Below are 27,255 nucleotides of genomic sequence, written 5' to 3'. Positions count from 1 at the left end.
CCAGAAAATCAGGATTTTCCAAATTCTGCTAAGCATCATCATTCTTCTGTTTCTTTCAGCTCCAACTTCTTTATTGTAAAATGAATATGGACACTGGTACTACATTTTCCAGTAATTACTAAAAGAAAAAAAAATTAGTCAAACCAACAGACAAAACTTGCAACACCCTAAATATGCAAAAATAAAGACCTAACTTGCAATGCAAGCATACATTCAGATTCAAATATATCTGTTCAATCACTGTATTGAACAGAACCAGTTAAATTAAGCTTGCAGCAGTAAAAGGGTCATGTCAATACATTTCCACAACAGATAACTTTCAGAAATCCATTCAGACCTCCCTAATGAGTTAACTGAGATTTACTTTACTATAAACATATTGCTAAATCTTGTGAATACAAAACATAAGGGTGCTTCCAAAATGGTGTAGGCCCCATGCAAACTGTACTATTCCAGTGTAATTTCATGAAGCAGGTTACATCTGTGGAGAGGTATGTAGATGCAGTATGTAGCTGTTCTGGCCTACAGAGATACAACAGGTTCCCTTTACCTCTTACAGATTTCATTCAAAGCTAGCGCCTTTGATGTAATCACCAATTTTTCAGGAGACACACCCACGGAGACAGAATATAACCTTAATTTCTAATACACAGGTACCCATTCAAAACCCCTTAAGCCTAATGACCTAATACCCTGAAAAACTCCTCAGAACAGATGTTACCTGTGGCAGGTTGGACACATGAAACTAAACTGTTGAGAGCAGTCTTTCAATATACTGACTCATATTTCACCTGTGTGGCAGAGATACTCTATCTAGGCCGTGAAACTGCATACTCCACACCTGCAATCTGCCTTGCACAAAAGAGATTTCAACATATGGCTGCTAAGTAGTAAGGGGTAACCTTATATGCTTGCTTCTGCTCTGTCCCTTTATCATTAGGACTGTTAGATTAATTGCATGGTTTATTCAGCTATCAGGCAGATGTTACAGAACAGCTTTCCTGAAAAAATGCAGGAAACATTACATCAAGCTTTATGCTTCTTGTCTGCTTAAGACTTCATGTTTTGGGTTCTAAGACATTATCAGATGAATTAGGCTATAGTGCAAATGTTGTGCTGCTGTGCTACTGCTCACAGGAGCATTAAAAGATGAGACTTTGCTGGAACAGATTCCAAAGTGCAGGCAGCAACCCAAGGAAGTGAATTGGTTCAACTACTTTTTTTAAGTGAACGTATAATGAAATTGACTGAGGAAAGGGGACATCTATGAGGAATACAAGGAAGCAGCTCACTGATCCAGGCCTCAGTATCCTGGAAAACTAAAACAACCCCTACTGTTATTCTACTGTCTACTTTGAGTTGAAACACTAGCATAAACACAGAAAAGATCTTCAGGAATAAACTTTGAGTATAAAGATAAATTCTCATTTTAGCTACAGTTGCCCTAAGCAGAGAATAAGAACTAAAGCATGCTTTGTTTTCCCAAGATGGAGGTAAAAAGAAGCACAGAATAGCACAAAACTGTCCCATGAAGACAAATTTACAATTAATTTAACACCTTAAAGTAATGCAATGTCTTTTTTTAGGTATACATGTTTTTACTTGTTAGAATTTCAAGTTAATTTCCTACGCCAGTTTTTGCAGACTGAGTATCAGTCTTCTGTGCTATCATACCCATACACGTTCTCCCATGTTTACAGATCTGAGAAAAGTATCTGCTAGCAGTGTTGTAGGTTAGTTCAGAGGAACACTGTGACAATGACTCTAAGGAACATAAATAGTAACAGTCCCTTTTACCTATTTTTGTTAAAGGAAAAAACCACTTCTGGAAATACTTTACCTGTCAACCATGAGATGCAATGGGATGTTAAGGACCTCCTAACTATGAAGCTTTAAGAAACGGTTCTTAAAGATGATTTAATATTTCAGAATTGCTTGCAATTGCTCCTTTCTATAGTATTGTACTAAACCAGCCCACTAATGGTAATTCAGTCTTCTTTCTACCTAATGTAAGAGATAAGAGAGTAGTCTGCAGGGCAAACAAAGATTTGGCCTTCCAACATGAAAAATCATGTCAAAAATATATTTTCAGTGGATCTGATTTTTTGTGGGCTTCCCATCAAGTGCTTTTGAAAACAAATCTTGGAATTTAAGAGTCTGAGACACATTTGAAAAAATATCTTTCTCATCTGATGAAATATACTGTATCATTGTACATCCCTTCCTTTAGTTTGACTAATAAAACAAGTCTGACCTGTCTAAAGAGAAGATTAGCTTTGATCATTACAAGCAGTACAGTTTGTGCCGAATTTAATATGAATGCCTGATACTGCAGCAATATAAAAACAATAATTAGGACATAATTAAATCCCACAATTTACAAGTGACAGGGCAATATGCACAACACAACAACGTAGTATTCATCAGCTTAATTTACTGCATTGCTGAGCACAAGCCCATACTAAGAGCAGCTAATGGCCCTGCCTTAGAAATATAATGACTACAAATAGCAACTCAGCAACTCCACTTTTCTGGACAATATGTCAAATTACATGGCATAATAAACAATCACACATATTAAACCAAAATAATACATGAACAAAGTTCCTAACAAGCAACCCCAGAAACTCTCAGTTACCTATGAGTAGCTTAATTCAGTAGGAAGCCATTCTTGAAGAACACAAAAGAAGACAACTTCTGGACTGACATGGTTGAAAATGGACTAAATTCAGAAACAGCATAGGACTGAACAAATTTTGACTGTATGATTTACAGGGAAAATACATCATCTGCCAGTGAGACAATTCCATACTGAGCACAACCTGATCACCTAAACCAACCGACCTGGCCGGCACTGATGCTTCATCGCTGCACAAGGACAAAAAAAGTGGTGGCTTTGTGGTTACCAGCCCAGACCAGTCCTGGAAGTATCACTACAATACACTCCTCACAGTATGAAAGCCAGGGAGGCCTTCTGGCCCTTTGGAGCACACTGGTCTAGCATTATGTTCAGGCTATCAATGCTCCCATAATGCAGAACATTGGTGGCCCTGACACAGATAAATACAGTAGTCCACCAGGAAAAAGTGCAGCTGCCACTCCCGTGAGTAAGAATATGGCAAAAGCTAAAGCCTTTGGGTAGGCTGTGTGGGTATTGGTCTCTTCTCCCAGGCAACCAGCAGTAGAACAAGAGGGCATAGTTTTAAGCTGCACCAGGGGAGGTTTAGGTTAGACATTAGGAAAAAGTTCTTTACAGAGATAGTGATTGGGCATTGATACGGGCTGCCCAGGGAGGTGGTGGAGTCACCGTCCCTGAAGGTGTTTAAGAAGAGGCTGGATGTGGCACTGAGTGCCATGGTCTAGTAGATAAGGTGGTGTTAGGTCAAAAGTTGGACTCGATGATCATAGAGGTCTTTTCCAACCTAGTTCATTTAGTGATTCTGTGATTCTCTGCAGTTATTTTCATAACAAAATACATAAGTCTGGGGTATTTATTTCTTCTTGGATGAGGCATTGGGTAGTGGTAAAATACAGAGGGATTACAGTTAGAACCAAGACAATTGACAGCTTGAAATGATCTTACGCAGCCTCCACTCACGCCCTTACAAATACAGGCTCCCAGCAGGCACCTTATTTTATTTTTGTTGTATTGAATATGTTGCCATACGACACTAGGCATTATATTAAAAGGGTCTAACCAGTTCAATTCAGACTCTCAAGCCTAAATCCTTTACCTAATAAATCACATTCACTCCCTATTATTGTGTGAAGCTTTCTATTGCAGCGTAAATTAACTTCTTGTATCTATTTTCTCTTAGCAGACATCAAGCTATGACCATCTTTTAATCCTAACTAGTTCCTAGATAAGGAAGGTAGGACAGACTTTGGAAAACAAAGCTGTATTGGTGATGCATAGTGCTCTCTCCAGGCCATTATTTATTTAGTAAGTTTTGTTTTGTTAACATGTTAGTTTACAATATGACACAGAACATAGCACCTGGAAAAGAGGTATCAGTTACTGAGGTTATCACAGCAGACTCTGCACCTTTGTGCCATATGGGTTCTGCAGCCTGTTTCAATGGGAAAGCCTTGAGAATTTTGGAGACTGGCTCTGCAGCAAACCTGTTTGTTTGAGTAGGAGAGCTGCATTACACGGGCACCTCAGAGCTCCTGCTCCAGTTGTACTGCTAAGAGATGGATCATTATAATTTGTAATTATGCCTAAAAAAAGTGGCCTGGGACTTTCATTTGGGTGATTGCATTTTGTAAAGCAGCATACACCAGAACTCAAGATTTTCTAAAGCAAAAAGCAGAAGGAAAGTTCTGCATCCTCCAGACCCCTCATTAAAGAGGAAGAAAAGCTGCCTAGATAGGTAGTCAGGAAGGAATGCAAAGTCACTTCACTTGCAAAGGATTTTGAAAGCAAAAATTTTTTCTACTTGCTCCTCTACTCTCAGAACACTAAAGGACATGTACTCACTGTGCTGTGCACTACAGATACCAGCCAGGAGTCAGACTTCAACAATCCTCGTGGGTCCCTTCCAACTCTGATTCTATTTTTTGAGGCTCATCCTATTCTTTTTCTCCATCAGCAGAGACAAGATGCTTCAGCAGAAGGCTTTTCAGCCTAAGTACTTTTGTTGCAAGATGAGGTATCTTAAAGGTAGTTTTGAAGTAGGATTTTGTTCAGGGATTAAAGTGGAATGTCACCAATATCGTACAAACTATATGTTACACTTTGGGATTATCTCATCCCCTACATGCGCAATGGAAGCACACTGCGCCTGCAATCTGTCACATTTGGTGACACTGCAGAAACCAGTACATTGCTAACAGAACACACCAGAAAAATCTAGGAGGTAAGAAACTGCACCTGCAAGTATAATGAGCTGTACAATCCAAGAAGGATGTTCCTTCTTTATAATTCTATAAAGGTCATTAATGTAATTAAGTTGTGTTTGGTGTTTTTATCAGTACAATAAAACAAAAATAAATCAGATTATAAAAGCTACTTTATTATAATAGTGAAAGACCAGGTTTTCAAAAGACTGCTCTCTTTGCTGTAAGATATAACCACAAAAACCTTATCAAAACCAATCCCACTGTCTCTTGTGTAAAAAAATACGTTTCCTCAAGTGCTGTGGGAACAACAAATGAAAGCAAAAAGTATGAGAGCAAGTCATTTGTCCAAGGTCACACACCAGGCCAATAGCAGACCAAGAAAGAAAACCACGGTTGCCTCATTTGGAGTTGCCATCTGTTCATAAAGCTAGACTCCAAACACATTCTTTAAGCAGACTTTGGCACCTCTGTTTAACTCAGCTTGAACCTGCTCAACAAAACAACATATGTCCTGATTTCCACTGAATAATGGTGTCCTTTGGATCTAATAGATTCATACTGGAAATGAAATGTCTGGACATTTGGATGCCAGAAAAATGGAGAGCACAAACTTGACTTGATCTTCTAATCCCTCACGGATTTTTTTCTGTGGCCTGCTAAGAAATTGTACTGTTCTTGGAGTCTCAATGTCATTAAACTAGAATAAGCATGTCATGATTATTAAACTAGCACGTTCAACCTCCAAGCAGAGCAGAAAACAGAAGAAGTGGAGGGTGCCAGCTCAAGTTATTGGAAAACATATAAACCTGACTCATTAGATTTTTGGGATAGATGGAAAAGGATGAATTTGATTTACTTTCTGAGTTCATCTTTGCCTCTTGCAAGTACTCTAGTCCTTCATCTAACTGCATTACAGTCACCTTTTCTTCACTGTCTTGTTTCTTAGCTGTGGAAACTCCACCACTTTCCAAAGGAATTTTTCAGACTGAAGAAATTTCCAAGGCATTGCCTAAGATCATTGTCTGAAAACAGTGAGTTCTGAGGAGGAAAAAGAAAAATGGTACCAAGGGGCAAAATGCAAAAACTCCTGAGATTCCAAGACCCAGCCTCTTTTCAACATAGCACCTGTCCATCAATGGGTGATTAACAGAGAAGTTACTGATCCACCTTGGGACACCTAAAGTTCTCTGAATGTCTGAACATATTCAGGTGATTTTTGTACACCTTGTGTGTAGGTTTGGACTCTACCACAGTGAATGATTTTCTGGAACTAAGTCCTTTGGAACAGGGAAAAAAAATGCATCCTCAATCTAAATTATCACTATCCTGTTGAAGGTAGAAATCAGGTATCCATTTACCATTAAGACTGCTGGTGCTGGCAACCACAACAAAATCAAGGAAAAAAGTAATTTAATCCAGGAAATTACTTTGTTCAAGACCCTGTTAGAAATATCATGCATTATATCTAAAAATATATTACTTATAAGTGTACATATTACTTTTAAGGATATTCCTTAAAATAAACTCCTTAGAAACAGCTTACCATTTATCTTCTTTGCTCAAGATCCAGAGGTGTGTGTGAGTATCCCTTCCCAAATCTCTCTACAGAGATCCAAAGATTTAATCCTTCCGGCCAAAATCTGTCCAGTAGAAAAAAAAGTATGTCAGTGCTGAGCACTGAGTGTTGGGAGTTTCCCTTCCTTCTTTTCCCGTGCTGGAGTTAGAATTGGTGCATCACATAATTATTAGTTGCTTGGTAGGCAGCAACAGTTGTCAACACCCTCCCTGTACAGCACTTTGAATTTTCAAAGTTGCTGTATAAGACACAGGAGAAAAAACCAACCAAACAAAACAAAACAGAAATCACCCACCAAGTTAACAAACCATCTTTCTGATCCGCAATCATCTCTTTGTGGATGAAGTAAGACCTCTAAAAAGCAAAGTAGCCCACAACAAGGAGACAAGAGGGTAGAAAAAGCCATAAAGCCAGAACAGCACTCTACCTTCGCTTCTCAAGATACTCTTTAAATCTAAGAAAATGGGAAATAATGCAAGAAAAACCTTACTCTTTTAGTACCACAGAAATTTGATGCAGGTTACCTGGAAGTTACTTCTCTTCATCACCTTGTCAAGACACAAGAGTTTGTTGACAGAAAATATGTTGTTAGTATCAGAACTGTGCAAGTATTTGTTTTCCTACGATGTAGAGTGTGGAGGACCGGGATGACAAGTCAAGGATTTTTTTACCAGCTGCAGGTAATCAAAACTGACACACCTGCCAAAACAGTAGTGTACTTCACAGGTTCACCTGGTAACACCTTGTGGTTTAGAACCTGCAAGAGAAATTTCAGTTGCTTCACCCTTCAATATAGAGGTGTTCCACAGCAGATAAATCCTGCTGCATGAACAGCAGCTCCAGGCCGTACGAATTCAAAAGAAGTTTTAACCCCTTCAGTATGTTGTTACATAGTAGGTGAGTGGTTTACATCTGACAGTAAAATACTGTTATTGGTTTAAATTCCTCTCTCATTAGTGCTAAGTTTCTGCTATAAATCTCTGTAAGAACAACAGGAGCATTAAAGAAAGAAGCTTTAGGAAAGTTTACAGCTCTCAGGGTCTCCAAGTCAGGTTATTTTTAAGCCAACACTACTACTTGACTTAAAGGGGACTTATTCTCTGAGCCCAGTTTTAGTTTGTCCAGGAAATCCTCAGTCTCTCAGATGATTGCTAACCTGCCAGAAATAGGTGGGGCTTGCAGCATTCAACATTTACGCTAGTCGCAATGTTGGTACAAATCCATGCAGCTTATACAATATATAGTTCACAGAAGATGACTACTAGGCTCAAGATTGATGGTGTAGCTGTTTGGTCTGCGTCAATCCCTGTGGAATTGTGATGAGTAAGTTTGTAGCAATACAGCCTGTTGGGGCAGTTTGCCATAGTACCTCTCTTTGCCTGACATGCAAGTGTCCAGGGAGAAATCCAGACACCTACACTTTTTATTCATCAAGGGTTTTAAAGCTGTCCTTCCAATAGACTTTGAAACAAGCATTACAGTGGTTCACAGCTTCAGCACATCAAAAGTTTCTGTGTTCAGAACAAAACACTGATCTATCATGTGCTAGCCTGTTCAGTTGCCTGTCAGGTGTGCTAAGCATACGACACAAAATAAGCCTTGGCACCAATGAACACTAACTGCATTGAATTAAAAGACACATATGCCAACTCACTAATTCCAGAAGCGATCTTTTCCCATATAGTCCAATCAATCTCTTACTGAGCAAAGACTAAAAAGGGTTTAGGAAACACACCTAGCTCTTTCACAGACACACTTCTGCAAAATTCTAAGTATCAAACAACGCAGTACCAATAGTTTTCACTTTGGAGTCACAATCTACACAGCAAGTGAATTGAATATCATTGAATACATTAGGGGTCTTCAAGCAGGAAGTCCAAACTGTTTCTGCTGTAGTGTGAAGGGAGGGTGGGACAGATGACCCACTGTGGTCCCTTCCAACCCTACCCATTCTCTGATTCTGTGAGAATGGATGGTACACTAGGTACTTCTATGCACATGACAGACAGGCAACAGATAGTCTTATTTTCACGGAGCTACATGAGTTGTAGCTGGAATCTGTCCTGTTGCAGGAATCTATGTGATCACACATCCCTGGCAAGGCTTATGAGAGCCTTCAACAACAACTTTTTACTTGATAATACATCAACTACAGAGAGAAGTGTTACTGTGACTATTCAAAATTTCATCCTTTAGCCAAAATCATTAGCAAGGCAGGCTTTTAGAACTGCTGGCAATGACCATTTTCATATGTGACTAACTCCCCAGGGGAAACAAAGCTAATCTGAAATACTAACATATGGGAGGAAGAGGGGAGACAGGACACACAGACAGAGACAACATGATGAGATGGGGACACCAGAAAAAAAATAAAACTCCAACCAAAAACAACCCCCCCAAAATAAACAAGACAACAACAACAAAATCTACCCCAATGAACAAGAAGGATTTGGAATGGTTAGGACTCCTGTTGTTAAACCAAGCCAATGTAAATATTCTCAGTTCTCACCTTATTTCACAATAGTTCACAAAAGTCCACAGCACCTACACTTGACAATAATTGCTTAGACCTGTTTAATTCCAAAGACATATTATCTATGTGTGCTATTAATTTATAAGAACTTTTAAAGTGAAATATGTAATTATATCTCTATTACATTTATCAACTGATTTCCTAGAAACAAGGCTCTACAGAGTGCAAATGTCTGTCTTGCTAACAGTAACTTTCCAAACCATCATCCTGCTTCAATGATGTTTGACAGAGCAGTTCAAATCTCAAAATAAACTCAGTCCTTCAGAGCACACAAAATTAGCAGCTGGATGGGGATGAAAACAAGCCTACTGATCACACTGCGGAAAAACATGATCACTCACCACACAGAATTACAGAATAGTTTGGCTTGAAAGGGACATTACAGATGATCCAGTTCCAACCTCCTGTGGGCAGGGAACCTTCCACTAGACCAGGTTAATCAGAGCCCCATTCAGCCTGGTCTTGAACACCTTCAGGGGTGGGAAGTCCACAACCTCCCTGGGCAACCTGTTACACCTTCACAGTAAAGAATTTTTTCCTAGTATCTAGCCTAAACCTGCCATCCTTCAGCTTAAGGCCATTCCCCCTTGTCCTATCACTACATGCCTTTGTGAAAAGCCACTCTCCAGCCTTCTTGTAAAGTCCCTTTAGGTACTGGAAAGTGCTATAAGGTCTGCCTGGAGCCTTCTCTTCTCCAGGCCAAACTGTCCCAACTATCTCAGCCTGTCTTCATAGGAGAGGTGTTCCAGCCCTATGATCAACTTGGTGACTCTTCTCCTGACTGGCTCCAACAGGTCCAGTCTTTCTTGTGTTGGGGACCCCAGAACTGTTTGCAGTACTCCACGTGGGGTCACACAAGAGCAGAGCAGAGGGGCAGAATCGCCTTCCTTGCCCTGCTGGCCATGCTGCTTTTGATGCAGCCCAGGACACAGTTGGCTTTCTGGGTTGTAAGTGTGCAGTGCCAGGTCATGTTGAGCTTTTCATCCACAAACACCCCTGAGTCCTTCTCCACAGGGCATCTTAATTCATCCTCCACCCAGCCTGTCTCTATGCTTGGGATTGCCCTGACCCAGGTGCAGGATGTTGTGCTTGGCCTTGTTGAACTTCATGAGGTTCGCACAGGCCCACGTCTCAAGCCTGTCCAGGTCCCTTTGGATGGCATTCCTTCCCTCTAGTGTCGATCGCAGCACATAGCTTGGTGCTGCGGAATGTAGTGGGTTTGTGTGGCTGGGTTTTGGTAGCGGGAGGGCTACAGGGGTGGCTTCTGTTAGAAGCTGCTAGAAGCTTCCCCTGTCCAGTGGAGCCAATGCCAGCCAGCTCCAGGATGGACTTCCTGCTGCTGGCCAAGGCCGAGCCAATCAGGAGTACTAGTAACATCTCTGTGATAATATAATTAAGAAAAGAAGGTTATTGCGCAGAAAGAATTCCAGCCAGGGAAGAGTGGAGTAGAGACCAAGGTCAGTGCACAAGGAGGGGCAGGAGATGCTCCAGGCACTGGAGCTGAGGCTCTGCAGCCCGTAGTGCAGACCAGGGTGGAGCAGCTGTGCCCCTGCAGCCCATGAAGGACCATCAGGGTGCAGAGACCCACCTGCATTCCATGGAGGAGCCCATGCTGGAGCAGGTGGGTATCCCAAGGAGTCTGCGACCCTGTGGGAGGCCCAAGATAAAGGAGGGTCCTGCCAGAGACCTGCAGCCTGTGGAGAGGGAAGCCCACGCCAGAGCAGGTTTTTCCTGGGTAGCACTTGTGGCCCCTGTGGGGGACCCACGCCAGTACCACTCATTGGTGAAGGACTGCACCCCATGGAGGAGTGACTCACAGGACAGCAGTTTGGGAAGAACTGCTGCCCGAGGGACGGACTCACACTGGAGGTCCATCAAGGGCTGTCTCCCATGGGAGGGACCTCACGGGAGCAGGGGAAGGACTCCTCTCTCTGAGCAGCGGCAGAAACAACAACTGACCTTAATCCCCATTCCCATCCCATGCACCGCTGGGGGGGGAGGAGGGAGAACACGGAAGGAAGGAGGGGTGGGGAGAAGGTGTTTTTAAGAATGTTTTGTTTCTCATTCTTTGGCTCTTATCCTGTTAGTAATGAATTTAAGTACTTTGAGTCTGTTTTGCCATGAAGGTAATCAGTAAGTGACCTCTCCCAGCTGTTAACTCATGAATCCTTAGCTGTTTCTTTTTCTCTCCTCTGTCCAGTTGCAGAGGGAGAGTGGCTTTAGTGGGTACCTGGCATCTGGCCAGGGTCAACCCACTACAGTCTTTTTGGTGGCCCGTACGGGGAAGTCATAAGGATTTTAAGATAAGGATAGTAATTGGGAGAGGTAACCAGCAAAACAAGTACTGAAAAATGTTAGAGAATGAAATGATCATGGGGAGTTTTTGCTGAAATTGTGGTAAAGGTACAAGGGGTGGATTTTGTGTAAATTGTCCACTTTAGTTTGGTTTTATGATGATGTTATTTGATTTTTGGTGAGGGGAAGTTTCATTGTATTCTGTTTTGGTTGTTTTTTGTCTTTGTTTATGCAGGGGAAGGTTGTGTGATGAATGTGGAATTTAAAATTCTTAAATATGTGATTCACAGAGGCAAGGGGTGGAACGATCAATTGCTTCTCCTGCCCTGCGTACACATCCCAACAGAATGGAGCACAAGATCTGGGGCGGAAGAAGGCCATAAAAAAAGATCTGTGAAAGCACGGGAGACAGTCAGATACGGGATCTGAGCATGATGCAAATGGTATGGAATAAGGAGTGGAGTTTGTATTGGGTCTGGCTGAGCTGGAGTTCATTTCCCCACAGTAACCCTCACAGTGCTGTGAGCTAGAAGTGTTGTTAGCTAGAAGGGTGTTGATAACACACCAGTGTTTTGGCTCCTGCTGAGCACAGCATCAGCACTGTAACATTCTTTCCTCAATCGAGGGCAAGACCCTGGGAGGGGACCCCAGTAGGCCAGCTGACCCAAATCAACCAACAGGATATTCCATACCATAGGACATCAGCTCAGATATAAAAGCTGAGGCAAGGAGCAGGAAGATGGGCATTCATTGTCTAATGGCTGTCTGCTGAGGAACCATCACACGTGCTGAAGCCCTGCTTCTCAGGAGTGCCCAGACATTGCTGCTGATGGGAAGTAAGAGAATAAACTGTGTTATCTTTTGCTTCGCTTTTATGTGCCCAAGCCTTCACTTTGCTTTTGCTTTAAAGAAACAGCCTTATCCCAATCTATGAGTTGTTTTCCCACCTTACTTTCTCCCCTGTCTGGCTGGAAGGGCAGTGATAAAGCAGCTGGGTGAGCACTTGGCCCAGCCAAGGTCGACCCACCACATCAGCAAACTTGCTGAGGGTGCATGTGATCTCATTGTCTGTGTCCCACTGACAAAGATATTGAAATGTGATGGTCCAAATACTGACCCCTGAGGGGTAATCACTGCTTTCCACTTGGACATTGAGTTGTTTATCACAATTCTTTGAGAGCAAACATCTAGACAATTTTTTTTATCTACCAAGTGGTCCACCCATCAAATCACAGGATATTCTGAGTTAGAAGGGACCCACAAAGATCATCCAGTCCAACTCTTAAGTGAATGGCCCACAGGGCTTGAACCTGCAACCTTGGTGTTATTAGCACCATGCTATAACTAACTGAGCTAAAGTTATGCTAATAATGTTAATGTGGAATAATATATTGTGGAATAATATTAGCGCAAGTTTGTAGCCTCTAATACTCATACAGGCTAATATACAACACAGACTGATTTGCATCTGGCATCAACCCTGTAAGAAAGAGGTCTGTAGCACACACACAGTAGCCAGAAATCTCAGGTTAAATTGGTAAGTTTTTTAGCTTTTCGTTAGTTTGGTTTGAAATGGTTTTGATTTTTTCTACATTCTGTAACCAGTCTCACATCCCAGTACTAGAGATGAGGAGCTGAGACACTTTGCCATGCTAACGCTTCCCTCTGTGGATGTCACAATGGGACAAGATCACAGGGTTGCTTCAGGTTGTCTTCTGCACAGCACAGGCTCCTAAACTCAGAATACCAGTTTCCAGCCTCTTACTGTCATGTCTCCTTTTAAAAACAGGTCCTGCTCCCATACTAATAGACATGTTCTTCTAGTCATCCCTGTGTGCCAGCATCACCTCTACTCCGATTAGCCAGCTCAAGGCAGAAAAACAGGCAAAAAATTGTCATCATCACCACAATCATCCCCACTTGGAGAAAGGGAAGGGGATTGGCTTTTCAGTCAGATTAGTTTCCCAAGCTGAAACATTCCTAAGGCCAAACAGGAGAGGAAAAGGACCAGCTCTTTAGATAAGAGCTAACCATTAAATCAATTTGGCTGTGTATGGTAAAACTTCACCTTGCTATCATCTGTGCTCTATTAGAGGCTTGCTCCCAGGAGTACTTTGACTGACAAAGATCTCTAGAAACATTTTCAGCATGAAACATTTCCTCTGCAGTTGGGCTAAACGAATCAGTGGAGCCTTCCCTATCATGTTTATTGGATTCTGTGATTCAGGCCTAAGGGTTTGTCACATCCTAAAGAAGAAATATAGTGATGCATATGCTCTTCCCAGAAAGAAAATCACTGCTCAGCAGGAAAACCAAGCAAATCTAGTATGCCATTTTAGTTTCTTACCTCACAACACAAAAATTCAATTTTAACTGGAGCAGCACTAACTAGTACAAGAAAGAATTAGGAACTTTGTATCTTCTATCACTGGCATGGTGTTTTCATGACTGCTATTTCACTAGCTGCCAAGATGACCTTTTTACAGACGGATGAACAATAATGGTAGTCTAACTGTTTATTACAATTGATTGCAAGCAGATGAGAATACTAGAGTCACAAAAATCTAACACAGAGTCTGACAGTGCAGCCAGATGGAAATTCCTTTGGAAAGTCAAACAGTCCTTCACGCAGGAAAATACTCAGAAATGGAGTTTATTGAGAGGGCATACTGCTCTTCAAGTGCAGGTCACAACAGAGAAGTGTATTGACCAGTTGCTTTTTAAACATGACCAGTCCTTTGTATCCCTCTATTTTCACACACTTTTTCCTTCCCAAACTACGCAGATCCATTCCTTTCCCTGCCTTTGGTTTCTACCCTAAACATCCCATAATAGGTCCTGTGTAATCCCTAAATACTCTTCCTCTGCATCTCGAAATGTGTCGCCTACCTCCAGGCAACAAATCCAGGAAGTCTGTGAGGTGCTTCAGCATTGACTCATCTTAATGCATTTGTTTCCCAAGCCATGGAGGTGAAGCTCCCCCAGGACAATGCTGGAAGGGGCCCTTCCTCAGTAACCTTAATTTGGTTTTTTGCCTGACACTGTGTTCCCTGTGCTCCTTCAGGTTTGTAGAGATAAGCTGATGGCTCCTGTGATGGGGCTGGGGGCAGCTGGGGAAAGTGTTACTCAGGTTCCTCCACCTGCCAGTGTTTCTCTGCACTACCTTGTGGAGCACAGGCCAGTTTTTATCATACAAACTAACACAGTTTCTCACCATTACTTCTTAAGCAAGAAAAGAGGGCAATACTGAGAGAAACAAAGACAATCTGGAAATTATTGTAGCCTCTTTCTCAGAATTTAGCGTTATCCAGAAGCAGAACTGATTTGCATTTATCAGGTCTCAGCCATTTTTTTCCTCCTTTTTTTCAGCATTTCTCACAACGCGTCCATCAGACAACCCTGGCAAAGAGCCTGGGTAAAGCTGAATAACACTCCCAAGTCACGTAGTAAGTAGGTATATTAACTTTGTAAAGACGCAGTTAAAATACAGGAAAACTAAGACACTTTGAACCTAGGAATCACTTAGGTGAATTCAGATCTGGAATCTCAGTTATATTCAGTTGACTCCTAGTCTTTTGTACTAGACCTATTGCTTCAGCTTTAACTTCTGGATTTTGTTTCAGCTCCCATGTGAGGCACAAAATGTTCATGTCCTCATCTTCTTTGGCACAAAATGGTATCCAGAGTTCAAGAGTTCTTTAGCCTTCACTGAAGCATGACAGCCTATGAGAGCACAAGAAGATATTTTGATGTTCACAGTTGTTGCAGACATACAAAATCTGTAATGGAGTGATTTTAAAAATCATTATTACTATTATTATTTTAAAAACCCCAAACACAAGACCCAACCAACACACAAAAAAAATCCCAACCAACCAAAACCAACACAACCCCACAACCATATTCTATCTCACTAGAAGAAAAAATGGTTATTTCAGCAACTCTGGGTCCCTTGACCAAACTCCAGAAAGGTGTTTCAGAGGTAAGAATGTAATGTAAAACAAAATCCTGAAGCACTGAAACAAATGCACAGATGTATAGCTTCTGACTTACTCGTTCAAACCACTCTTCTCATTCCAACAGGCAAAGTACTTCCATACTTGCATGAAGTGATTAAAAAACGTCCACTGTGGGGTACTTGGTCTCAGGGTAGGTGGTCTGCACTACAACATAGAACGTGTATATCTCCTTTCTCTGTTTTCAGGGAAGAATTGTTTTAATTTAGAACATTGTAATCTTCATGTGGGTCCTCAAATATCCCCAAAGTAGGAGGGTTACACACAGTATTCTGCAGAGACAATTCAGCTACGCTGGGAAGCAATTGTCCTCACTTGTCCCTAGATAAGCAGCACAAAGCCAACAGGTCTCTGATCCCTAACACTGGCCTGAAGGTTCTTACACAGTGAATACATTTTTCTTCTTCATCACCTACAATTGCCTCATACTGCTTAATCTTCCCCTGAAATTTTAGTTTTTCTTCACAACAACCAAATAGCTCATGGATCACCTATGAAATGACAATGGGAGGAAACAAGCATAAAACTGCTGAACAGCAAATCAGATCCACTTTTGCCATGGGGCACAAAGCTGTTTCTCATGTTGCTTTAGTGGATGAAAGGAGTGATCCTCATTCAATTTAAGCTGATGTTCCATTTAATGCAAAAGAGCCATGCATATGTACACCAAATTAAAAAGACATCTGTGGTAAATCTATGCACTAATTCTACCATAGCCTTCTCGTATCTCTGTCCAGTCTTTCAAACACAAAGCTATCCTTCCTACAATTTCATTCATAAATTAACTCCTCTGAAGACCTCTCGGTGTAGATAATTTGTGACAATACCACAATATTACTACACCATTAGCATCAGCAGAAGCAAAACAAGAATAATCATGGGAGAATTACTATATTAGTAGGGTCCTACTGTGTAACTCCTGAATTCATGCTCTGGCTTGCTAGAGAAACTGCTTATCCATAGCAATCTTTCACTCTGTCAGATTATAGCAGGACTTCCCAAGCATCAACAGGATTTATTTTTCTTTTAACAAAATACTTTCTAATCTCATCTTGGAATTCCTTTACTGCTTCCATCTGGTTTAACCCCAGCTGGCAACTAAGTACCACACAGCCACATGCTCACTCCTCCCCGTTCCCCCGTGGGAAGGAAAATCTGAAAGAAAAGTAAAACCTGTGGGTCTAGATAAGAACAGCTTTATAAGTGACAAAATTTTTAAATATTATTATTATTAATAATAATAATAAACAATAATAATGAGAGAGGGGGGAAAAAACAAGAAAGACAAATGATGCACAGTACAGTTGCTCACCACCCACTGATCAATGACTAGCCTGTCCTGGAGTAGTGATAGATTTGCAGCTCCTGTCCAACTCCCCTCAGTTCATACACTGAGCATGATGTACTATGGTGTGGAATATCCCTCAGGCCAGTTTAGTCAGTTATCCTGCTTCCTCTTGGCTTCTTGTACACCTGCTTGCTGTTGGCTGCACAGGAAACAACAGTCCTTGACAGTAACAGCCAAAACATCAGTGTGTTATCAACATTATCCTCCTACTGAGGATAAACCACAGCACTGTACCTGCTGCTGGGAAGAAAATTAACTCTATCTCAGCCAAAATCAGGACAACATCAAATATTCCTGAGCGCCAACATTTTTAAATATTTTTCAAATATTCCTGTAATTATCCAGGCTGAACAATATAAAGGTAAATCATTTTGGTTCACTTTTAGATTTAGCAATCCTTAAAGATACCCACAAGAAGAAAAGCAAATCCGCCTTATAACTTCTGTTCATCTTAATGTTCAACCCATTCTTCTTTTTCAACTATCAGTGACTTCTCATATTGTGATTACAGGAACCAGTTAAAAAGGCTGGTACTGCCCTTGAGGAAACCAGCAGTACCTAGAAACATGGCACTTTGCTAGTGCATATTCGGGAACCAATCAAGCACTTTCATTTCAAGCCACAGTGCTTATATGGCACTTTCTCAGAACTGTCATTACAAAAGGCTGAAATTGCTTTAGGCACTTACAATTAACCTGCTGGTGGCCACCTGCAGTCCTACTACAACCTGTCCCAAAGACATGGCAGTCAGAGGAGTATACTGGCCAGACACTGGGGGACAAATTCCAGCATTACACTGGCTGGAGCGGCCCTGATGATGGGATATTTTGCTACCAACGCAAGTGAACTCTCCTTGAGAGCTTGTTTTCATGGGAGTGCTGTCGAGGTGCTACAAAGATTAATTACGTGTGAATAGAATGGCCTTGTTAAGGTTTAGGGCTTGCCACGCTTCAATGATCTCAGACCTAGGGGGAGATTAGCAAAGCTTGGGGAGTAGGATGTACCCCTGATAGTGGATACAAAGAATGCACAATTTATGGGCCACAAGGACATTTGGTAATACTCCCAAGATAAGGAAGTAACTAACACCGCCAACTCGGCAACTGTACTGAGTTGAGCTCTGCCTGGGCAAAGGAGATCACGACCAGCAGTTCATGGACCACTGACTCAAGAAACCCACTGACTCAAAAGAAGAGAAGGACTCAGCATGAGGACAGATTAGAATAAGAAGCGAGGGAATCATTTAACCAATAGAGGAAAGAATACTAATTAATAAGAGAACTATGTAACAAAATGCCTTTATTTTTTAAAATGTAAAAATAGTAAAACGTTTTTATAGACTTTGTAGACATTTCACATACTAGCTTTGTGGATTTGCCATCCAGTACCCCCTTCTGCACAGAACTGTAAATAAATACCTTGACTCTGCGCAGACCAGTCTCTTGCATACCAGGTGAAAGAATCCATTTTGGGACAACAATCTTGGCGATTTAGATGAGAAAGCCATTAAGCCTTGCCTGGATCACCTTGCTATCCCCAGCAAAGGAGGATTGGATCGGATAGGACTCTGACCAGTTTGATTGGGAACTCCATTGAATCCTCTTCAGTGTTGGGGCAGTAAGTGACTCCAAGGTGCAACACTCCAGAGGTACTGGAGCAAGAGCAGAAGTGGGTTGAATTACTGGACTGGTAAGTATCAAATTTCATTTTGTTGTAACTGATCAGGGGGATTGGTACAGGAAAACCGCAAGCTCTGTGTAAATCAAATCAGAAGAATTCATAACAGAGGCTGTGATTGTATACAACAAAAAAAATATATGAAGGGGGGAGGCATCCTCCTATCTTTGCCAGCACAGGGTCAGAGTGATGCATAACTCATGATGGGGGTCAGAACTGGGAAATAAATAAATGCCTAGGTTTTGGAATTGTTACACGCAAAACTGTGTGATGGGAGAGAGTGCCTCTCCTATCTCTGCTGACAAGGAGTCAGAGCAGAGTGTAATAAAACATTTGTATCGGAGGTCTGGACCTAAGGATAAAGGAGTTGGGTAATTCTGTACTGGCAAACCAGTCCACAATTCTACCCTGAAGCCCTCCAGGTTGTATTCTGAAAAACTGGAATAAGTTGTGGAAGATCCTAAGACTAAAGATAAAAGGAATAAATACTGTAATCAGTAGTGGCCACCTTTTAAATTGGAGAATAAAGAAAACAGATTGTTACAGTTTTATATTTTCTTAGAGTCAGTATTATTTTGTTGCTGACTTGGCAAATGGGGTGTGGATTGTTTTATGTTGATGCTTTTATGATATTGTATAGATATCCAGGTATTCAGAAAAAGTGTATGTTGGGAGGAGATATGCTGATGCCATGTACTAAGAAGAAGAAAAAGGAAGATTGTTTGTTGAGGAGGGGATGAGCTGGAAGATGTGTGAATGTTACTTCCCTCCTTTTCTCCCTGTATAACATTGAGGTGAAGATGGATAAAGAGAATATGGATCAAAATAAAGACCATATGGGAAGAAAGGATTTTAGTCCTCTTGCAGGCTAGACTCGGGGACATAATCAACCAGTAATACAGGTCTTTAGAACAAGCAATGGGGGCCAAGAGTCTGCCAGTTTTTTACATGTCCTTTTTATTACTTCAGATTTGTTGAATTTGAAGTGATCTATGGTTTGTACTGAAAGAATCTTGAAGGAATGTATTAGCTCTTGGAAACTATCATGCTAACTGAGGAGTTGTGTAGGCTATACTGCATACCTTTTTACTGTGGAAGAAAAGACAACGGTATTACAAAGTGAAAGAAACAGAACAGGCTGGGGGTTTGGGGTGTGAAAGGCCTCTACTCACCCTCCGGCTCTCCCCTACTTTTGGCCTGAATCAATGTGCTTATTTGTAGGCAGGAAGGATCATTTAGAACATGTAAGCATTATGATGCTGGAGAATTTTTTACAACAAATGAGGGGGGCTGGGGGAAAATATTAGGGAATCCCCATCACACCCTCTAGTTCCAATAAAACCAGGGAATGAAAAAATAGATTTTGGATTGATAGCAGAGCCATACATTCAATAAAACCTATCTGCAAGGGCCTGCTAAGTAAAGTTACAGGACCAATTGTTGGAACAATGGTAAAAAGAGCTTTATAGTCGTTCTTACAACTCATGGAGTGGACAGTTGAAGATGCTAAACTGAACTCACAGTTTCTATATGCCAGAATGTCCCTGTCCACTGTAGAATGAGATCTATTATGCAAGTTAAATGATCGAATCAGAAAGCTGTGCATCTCACAATAAAAGGCGTGGGAGGCTTGAATCTGTTTACTAATGACCCAGACCTCAGAGAAACATGAGGGTCAGAGGGAACCAAATAACTCAGAGCAATAAACCAAATAACTGTGGAAAAGTACTTATTTGATTGGTTTGGATTTAAAAGATGCTTTCTTTTGCATTTCAGAGGATGAGCAGAGCCAGACTCTCTCTTGCACATCAGGTGAAAAGACTCATTTTGGGACAACAGGAGGAGGCTTCAGAACAAGAGTTTTCTAACTCTGAAATTTAAGGAATTCCTCTTCTTTACATAAAATTATGCTTTTCTTAATGGTTCTAAATATTTAGGCTGATTCCTCAAGTGATGAAGTATAACAAAGCCTCTCTGAGCACAAAACTATCAGAGATTTTGGAGAAAAAGGCATCTGTCTTAAGAGTTGTATATACTTTTTTTGCCAACGGAGTGACAGCAACACATGCCCCTAGTGAGCCAATGCTTGTATCAATAACAGGGTTATTTTCTAATAAAATTTAAGCCACTTCCCAAACAAAACAATTTATCCTAACAAAAAAGACACTTTTCTTAAAACAATAAAATTACTTCTTGCTTTGATCGCATATCTGTTAGCCAGGGATGTGATTCTCACTGTCTTTGTCAACTTAAGCATAAAAGTAAAATTTCTCAGTATAAAGCACGACTGCCTGTTCTAGCAAGAATATGAGAAGATGAAATGCTCTTACCAGATTCTAATCTGCTAATCTGCCCATGTCCTCTGACTCACCAGATTGACTGATTTACTCTATTTTCAATTAAATACAGTCAAAGAAGAAATGAGCAAACCCTTGCAATTGTGTGAAACTGAAATAAACAGTAAACCTTGGCAGGACCACAGCTGATAGAAAGCCCAATTCCTAGAAAATGAGTAATACCCAGTATGCCACACAGAGGAAATAAATTCAGAGATGTGAGAGAGAAGCATGTAAGCAAGACAAGACAACCATGAAACTGCAAGCTTACAGATCTGCAGAAAGGAAAGGAAAATAGTGCTGACTGCTTCATCAGCATGACCATCTTGGTTCAGAGAAGTCTACTGCAAATTTGCATTATATTGGCATTGTACATCAAAATCTCGCATCCAGTTTGTCTTTTCCAAGGAATCAAAATGAACTACCACAACATGAACTTACTGTGGAAAATGGGTGGTTATTTTTCTCAACAATGTCTCAATGAAACAACTGATTTCAGATTTCCCATGGAGATTACCAAGATCCCACAGAACAGCAGAGTGATCATCTATGAGTTCCTCCAACATATCTTCCAACTATTTAGCAAGAATCTTCCTGTTGATGCTTGGAATACAAGCAAGATCGACAAATTCCAAAATGGAATTCATCATCAAATTGAAGAATTGGAGACATGTCTGTCAGAAGAGCAATCAAAACTAAGAAACAACTTTCAAACATGGATCCTAAAAAGCTCTATATACAGCATAAAAAAGTACTTTCAAAGAATCACCAGTTTCCTACAAGATAAGCAATACAGCCACTGTTCCTGGGAAGCAGTCAAAATGGAACTGAGAATGTGTTATATAATTTTTGACAGTCTTATGAAAAGAAAACCTATACAAAGAGGTAAAATCTTCTATGTTTTGTTTCTTTTTGAGAACACAATAATTTTCCCCTTATTGATAGGTTTTCAATTTCCACATTTTAATAATTTTCAAATTGATAACTGGGGCTTGTTTTCAAAAAATATTCAGTTAAACATGTAGAGCACTGAATTGAAGGGGCACTTGGTATCACCACTTCCGTAGAAGATAAGATCTTTAAAAGTGTAAGTGAATATTGCTCCTGTATTCTCTCTTTGCACTATAAAAAAAAGGTTTTGCAGTCTTTCCACAGAATATGACAATAGTTTTACAACCAGAAAAATCTGCACGTGGACACTTGATAGATTTTATTTTTGCATTACTTCACTGATTCAGAAAAAAAGTACAAGATGTAGACATGCATAGGGAAGACAGATCTCCCTGCAGCCTTGTACGCTACAGAGATCTTGAATTACAAAACAGATGACAATTTAACATAGACCTTTTCAAACTCAATAATAATGACAGGTAGTCCTTCTAAGCAAGAAAAGTCAATTCCCAGCTTTGATCCTTATTTTGCAAGTACAGTTATCTCTATATCCTATGGAGATATATTTTTATATATATATGATATATATATGCACATAAATTTATATACAGATTTACAGCACATTCAATACCTACAGCACAGATTTTCAGAATATGTTGATTCACAATGCTATGTAAAATATTTATCTGTTCCATGTACTTTAAGTTCATAAGCAAACAAGATTAATCTGAAAAGAATTACTATATGGACACAGATGCTAACAAATTTCTTTCATTCTTCTCTCACCTTTCTTCCCTTCATTCAGGATGAAGCAAGCAGTACTTCAGGTCATTATTTTCATCAGTTCAACTATTACTCAAGATACCCTGAATATTCTGAGTCTCAGTACCACTCTCTATACATCAGAAGACTGGATGAGTTCTGACATGAATATTTTTATCATAAATGAACTGTGTCAAATTTGAATGTAAGAGGAAAAGAGTTAAAATATTTCTGTGACTTCTGGGACTGGGGAAGAAAAAGGGATTACTCTGAGGAGAAAACATTCAGCATACTGTTACCATTATCTGAGGACAGAATCTCAACATTTTGCCTGAGAAGTTTCAGGGCTGGACAGCAACTCTGGTCCCATGCCTTTCCTTCATTCAAATGAAATATATATCTATAAATCCCTTCCCATTTAGCTATTATAATGGAATGGTATTATTATTCCTGGTTCCAGGAACTCAACAACAGGATACTTACAACTGCCTGATTTTAGGCATTTAAGTTAGACATTGGGCTAGAGAGATCAGGTCCCTCAGCTTCCCTCTGACGTGCTTCTGTTTTACAGAAACGTGGGAGGAGGGAATGGGTTTCAGACTCCTGAATATAATTCTACTTTCAATCACCAACATTATAGCTCTGTTCTTAACTGGTTTTTTAGGGAACGTATGATCAGATTGGCACATAGGCAATGTTATATTTCCAACAACCTCGTTAATCAATCTCTGGAATCCATTTTGTTAATTTAAACACTTTGCAACTATGTTGACACCACAGTGACTTTTGATGGCAGCAAAATATGTTCAAGCACACTTAATTCTGAACATTTTTTTTTAACTTGCTGCTTTTAATGTATGGTTACTGTGGGGAAGTAACATTGCCCAATTTTGGATATCAAGCTTAAGGAAGCTGGTGAACTGAAGCTCATGAACTTGAGGTCTCCCTACGTGTAATGCATCACACAGATGATGTCAAGTTGTATGTACCTGTATCTACGCTGGATATCCTTCTCTTTGCTCAAATCTCCACTTAGATTCCAGTCTCTGAAAGGCTAAGAGTCAGCACAGACTTCAGCAGATATGACTGATCACAATCTTCCACATCCTACTAGATTCTATCAGTTCTTCATGAGATCACACCATGTTTTGGTTAGGTAATGACAGCACCACGAGCAAAAAAAAACCCATCCCTAAACAGTGTGGAAACATTCACTTCCTTCATCTGCACTTCTGGGGAGGTATTCCATCAATCTAAAGCAGATATGCCTATTAACTCATGCATTCTTTATTGTCAATTGTGACTTACATTTCTAAATGCATGGGTTTTTTTGAAGGGGAGAAATAGAGACCTAATTAGGTGATAATTGGGAGTGTCCAGGTAAGCTTAACCTACTGATAACAATTAAGCATTTATTGGGAACAAGTGTTTAAGAACTACCTATGCTAGCTCTTTGCACAAAATCTCTTTTACAAGTTGAAATTAATTGCATCTTATAGAAGAAAAAAGAAGTAACTGCACTATTTTCATATTTCTCATCTGGAATTCAGTGTTAACCCTCAATGAGGATACATATGCAACTTTCTCTTCCTATGAAAGGAGTTGCACTTTCTGAGACCGAATAAGGTCTTCTACTATTTCAAGTCAAACAACTTTAAATTTTGACTGTTTTTCCTTACACAAGTACTTAGAAATGAAGTACTGCACTTTTCTATGAAAAAAATTTAGACTGCTGTTGTTACATGTAACTATTATAATTAAACTTTTTGTAACTTTTGTAACTTTCTGTCATTACTGTGACTGGAGACCCAAAGAAACAAAAACACGACTGTACAAGAACACGTCTGCTTTTTCAAGTTTTTTAGTTTGTTAGTTTTGATACCCCTGTGGATAAACACCACTTCAATGTCTACCTTAATGAGGCACTCTAATATCATGCTAGTGGATACAACAACAAAGGCAGGAAAAAAAGACACTAAAATGAGAAAATAAAAATGGTATTCAAAACTCTTAGAATTTTCACAGCGATTCAAACCCACTTAAAATTTCTTTAAAGAAAAGTGACTACATTTCAATATCCTCTAAGTGGACAACACAGAATAACAGTGAGCAAAACCTCTTCTACTCTTCTTGACTGGTCCAAACTCTTTTAAAAGAGCCTCTCAGTTACTCTGTGTATGACTGACTCATTTTCAGGCATACCTGCAGTTCATTTGTAAGCATTTTTCCTTTAATATATTAATATGCTAATTATCCATCACCAAAGCAACTTAGTGGAGTAGTAAGGTGGCAATTTCTCTGGAAATAAATTTAATTCTACAGTAGTTAGCATTAAAATTCCAGTTACATGTTACTGATTTCAGCTTTCTCTCTCCACCTTATCTGCACAGGCCTATCTTAGCCCTTGGCTCAGAAGAGGCTCACAAGACACTTATCTGTCACAGGTACTACTGAAGCATCTAATCCTGAGATAATACCCTAAAACAGAAGAATGAAAGTAACATTGTGTTTTGACTATAAAATATTCCATCTGAGATGTGTTTACTGAACTAGTGACAAAGACTGAATATTAAACAAAGTAACATATTTTTCCCTGTAACATTTTTAAACAATTATTGTTCCAAAGCAGTCTGTGATCCTAGTTCTCAGTGCACTTGGACCTCTCTGCTTCTCTTAGTTTCTGTTCCAGAACACAAGTACCTTCCTCAGGGACCCAACAATGCCAAGTACTTTGCTGGCAGTTGATAAAAAAACATTTATCAGCAGAGAAATACCAGCAAAGGAGCTGAAGTGATTTGGTCCAGTCCCAAGTTCCACATCACTCACTAATGCACTCACTCTAAGCAGCACCAGCTACCACCCCAACACACCAGCAGACTGAATAAAATCATCATTCCAAGATACTTGATGACAAGCAACATCACATTATTCTGCACCCACCTCATTTTCTCTTTAGCACTTTCTGGAACTCAATATTGCTTGACTGTACCTAGTCTACCTTGTATTCCTCTTCTTTCTACCCTACACCCCTCTTTCAGATATGCAGGCTCTCTGTTAAAAAAGAACAGTTGCCTCCCTTTTTATTTTTTGTGCCAGTAATGCTCTTTTCTCTGCCCCATGACATGGAGAAGTACAACTGTCGCAATTGTTGGTCCACTCAGAGGAGTCTGCAAATCTTGAGTAACATGCTTTGCTGTGGAAAGGGGGGAAATAAGCTCTCCTCTATTTACCACAGCACATCTCCAGTCTGAGGTGTCCAGAGGATTTTCTCACAAATATCCTTTGTTATAAACAGATTATATCTGTGTTTAAAGTACAGCTAAATGACTTGGAGAACAGAAACACAATCCTGTTGTTTATATAAGAAATCACTGCAATCTAAGCACGGGTGGGAAGGATCCTCAAATACAGTTTATACCTGATAATCATCCAGCTAAACTTGTTCTTGTTTCACCCTGGTCTAGGACCTACACCTGTATCAATCAGATTATTTCGCTTACAAGAGCTGCCCACAAGCAGCCCCAGAACAGTTTGATTTGCCCATCAAAATGGGAGCAGGAAGGCCTCTACGTCTTTAAATGTCAGCTGGCAGTGGTCTTGCCAGAAGAGAGACAGATGACCTGCAGGGTCAATTAGTTTCAAGTAGGACTCTCCAAGAGCCTCTGCCAACCAGGACCGCTCTATGTTTGCATTGCAGCTTTTCTTTTTTAAGCCAATAGCACACACCTCTAGGGTTTGCTACTCCTTGCACCAGCCATTACTCATTTCTCCATAACAAGCCCTGGGTCAGCCTCTGAGAGACCAGCTGTCAGGTCATCACATTGAGATGCTGCAAAGACTTGCAGAGATTTCAAATACTGAGTTCCAATAGTGAACAAGGAGTTTAACACAAACCATTTTTCCTTGAGCAACCTTGCAAACTGAAAGCAAAATTCAGCACCCTGAGCCTGTCTCGCCACAACTAATAGACCAGGCAGATCAGGTGCATGGCAGGTTTCTTGACAGACTAACTTCGCCCCCGAGATTAAAGGAACTGTGGGAAAATTGACATTTTTAACAAGCTGCGTCTCAGCGTTTGCCACGCCAGAACACAAGCTCCCGGACCGTGGTGTTGAGTCTCCCATCGCTCTGCTCAGCACGAGTACAAGAGGGCTCGGACCTCGCCTCCCTGTGCCAGGGCACGGTGCAGGAGGGCGGCAGGAGCCTCTGCGCCCAGCCCGGGGGCGGCTCGTCCCGCTCGCTCCCGGCTCCCGCCGTGCGGCAACAGGTCCGCAGAGCCCGCCGCTCACAGGCGCGACCGAGCCGACTCCTGAAGCTCTGTGGGGAAGCACGCAGCGACCCACCTCTAGGAGACGGGCTGGGGAGGGGGAAAAGGGGAGCACTTCGGAAGCGCATCTTCGTGCGGGCTGCGGGCCAGCCGGGGGCTGCGCGGAGCCCAGCGCGCTCGCAGGCACCGTCCCGTCCCCTCGCACGGCGCCCACCTGCCGCTCCGGCCGGGACCGCCCCCGCCACCTCCTGAGGCCGGCGGGGCAGCGGGAGCCCCTTCCCGGCGGGGGCGGGCACCGGCCGTGCTCCCGAGCCCGGCAGGCCGGGCCGCCTCCCCGTGGGGTCGAGAGGAGCTGGGGAGCGGAGCCGGAGGGACACTTCTCCTCGGACTGAGCGGAAAAGGGAACGGGCGAACACGTCCCGCTCCCGGAGGGAAGTTTGCCGGCGGCGGGATCGACCCCTCCCCACTCCCTCGCGTGCGCCGCCCCGACCCACTGCCGCCGCCGTACCTCCCACCGCTCCGGGAGCCGTCGCTGCCCCTCCAGGTGTCTCGCTCGCAGGACAGCCAGCCACAGTCCGGCGCGGCTCTCCCGCGTTCCGCCAGCCCCGGCGGCGGCGCGGCGCTGCCCCGCTGAACTCGGCTGTGCCCGGCGCGGCTGTGCCGTGCCCGGCCCGGCTGTGCCGTGCCCGGCCCGGCGCTGTCCGCCCCCGCC

At 41.5% G+C, this 27,255-nt stretch overlaps 1 protein-coding gene across 9 annotated transcripts in view; it reads right to left on the bottom strand.

Moving 5' to 3' along the window:
• MOB3B (MOB kinase activator 3B) overlaps nucleotides 1-27,174 on the bottom strand; it is a 91,832-nt gene extending 64,658 nt beyond the window's left edge. For all 9 annotated transcript variants that reach the window (XR_003538239.1, XR_003538235.1, XR_003538237.1 and 6 more), the window contains exons 1-2: nucleotides 27,052-27,174; nucleotides 6,386-6,482 (exon numbers count right to left, since the gene is read on the bottom strand). The gene's annotated coding sequence lies outside the window, so the exon portion shown is untranslated. The remainder of the gene's footprint in view (nucleotides 1-6,385; nucleotides 6,483-27,051) is intronic.
• Between the last annotated feature and the right edge of the window lie 81 nt (nucleotides 27,175-27,255).

This window comes from Neopelma chrysocephalum, unplaced genomic scaffold (assembly GCF_003984885.1).
Source record: "Neopelma chrysocephalum unplaced genomic scaffold, ASM398488v2 Primary Assembly neopelma1_95480, whole genome shotgun sequence".
Classification (NCBI taxonomy): domain Eukaryota; kingdom Metazoa; phylum Chordata; class Aves; order Passeriformes; family Pipridae; genus Neopelma; species Neopelma chrysocephalum.
The sequence above is the reverse complement of the archived record's forward strand: the minus strand, read 5'-3'. Positions and strand labels throughout refer to the sequence as shown.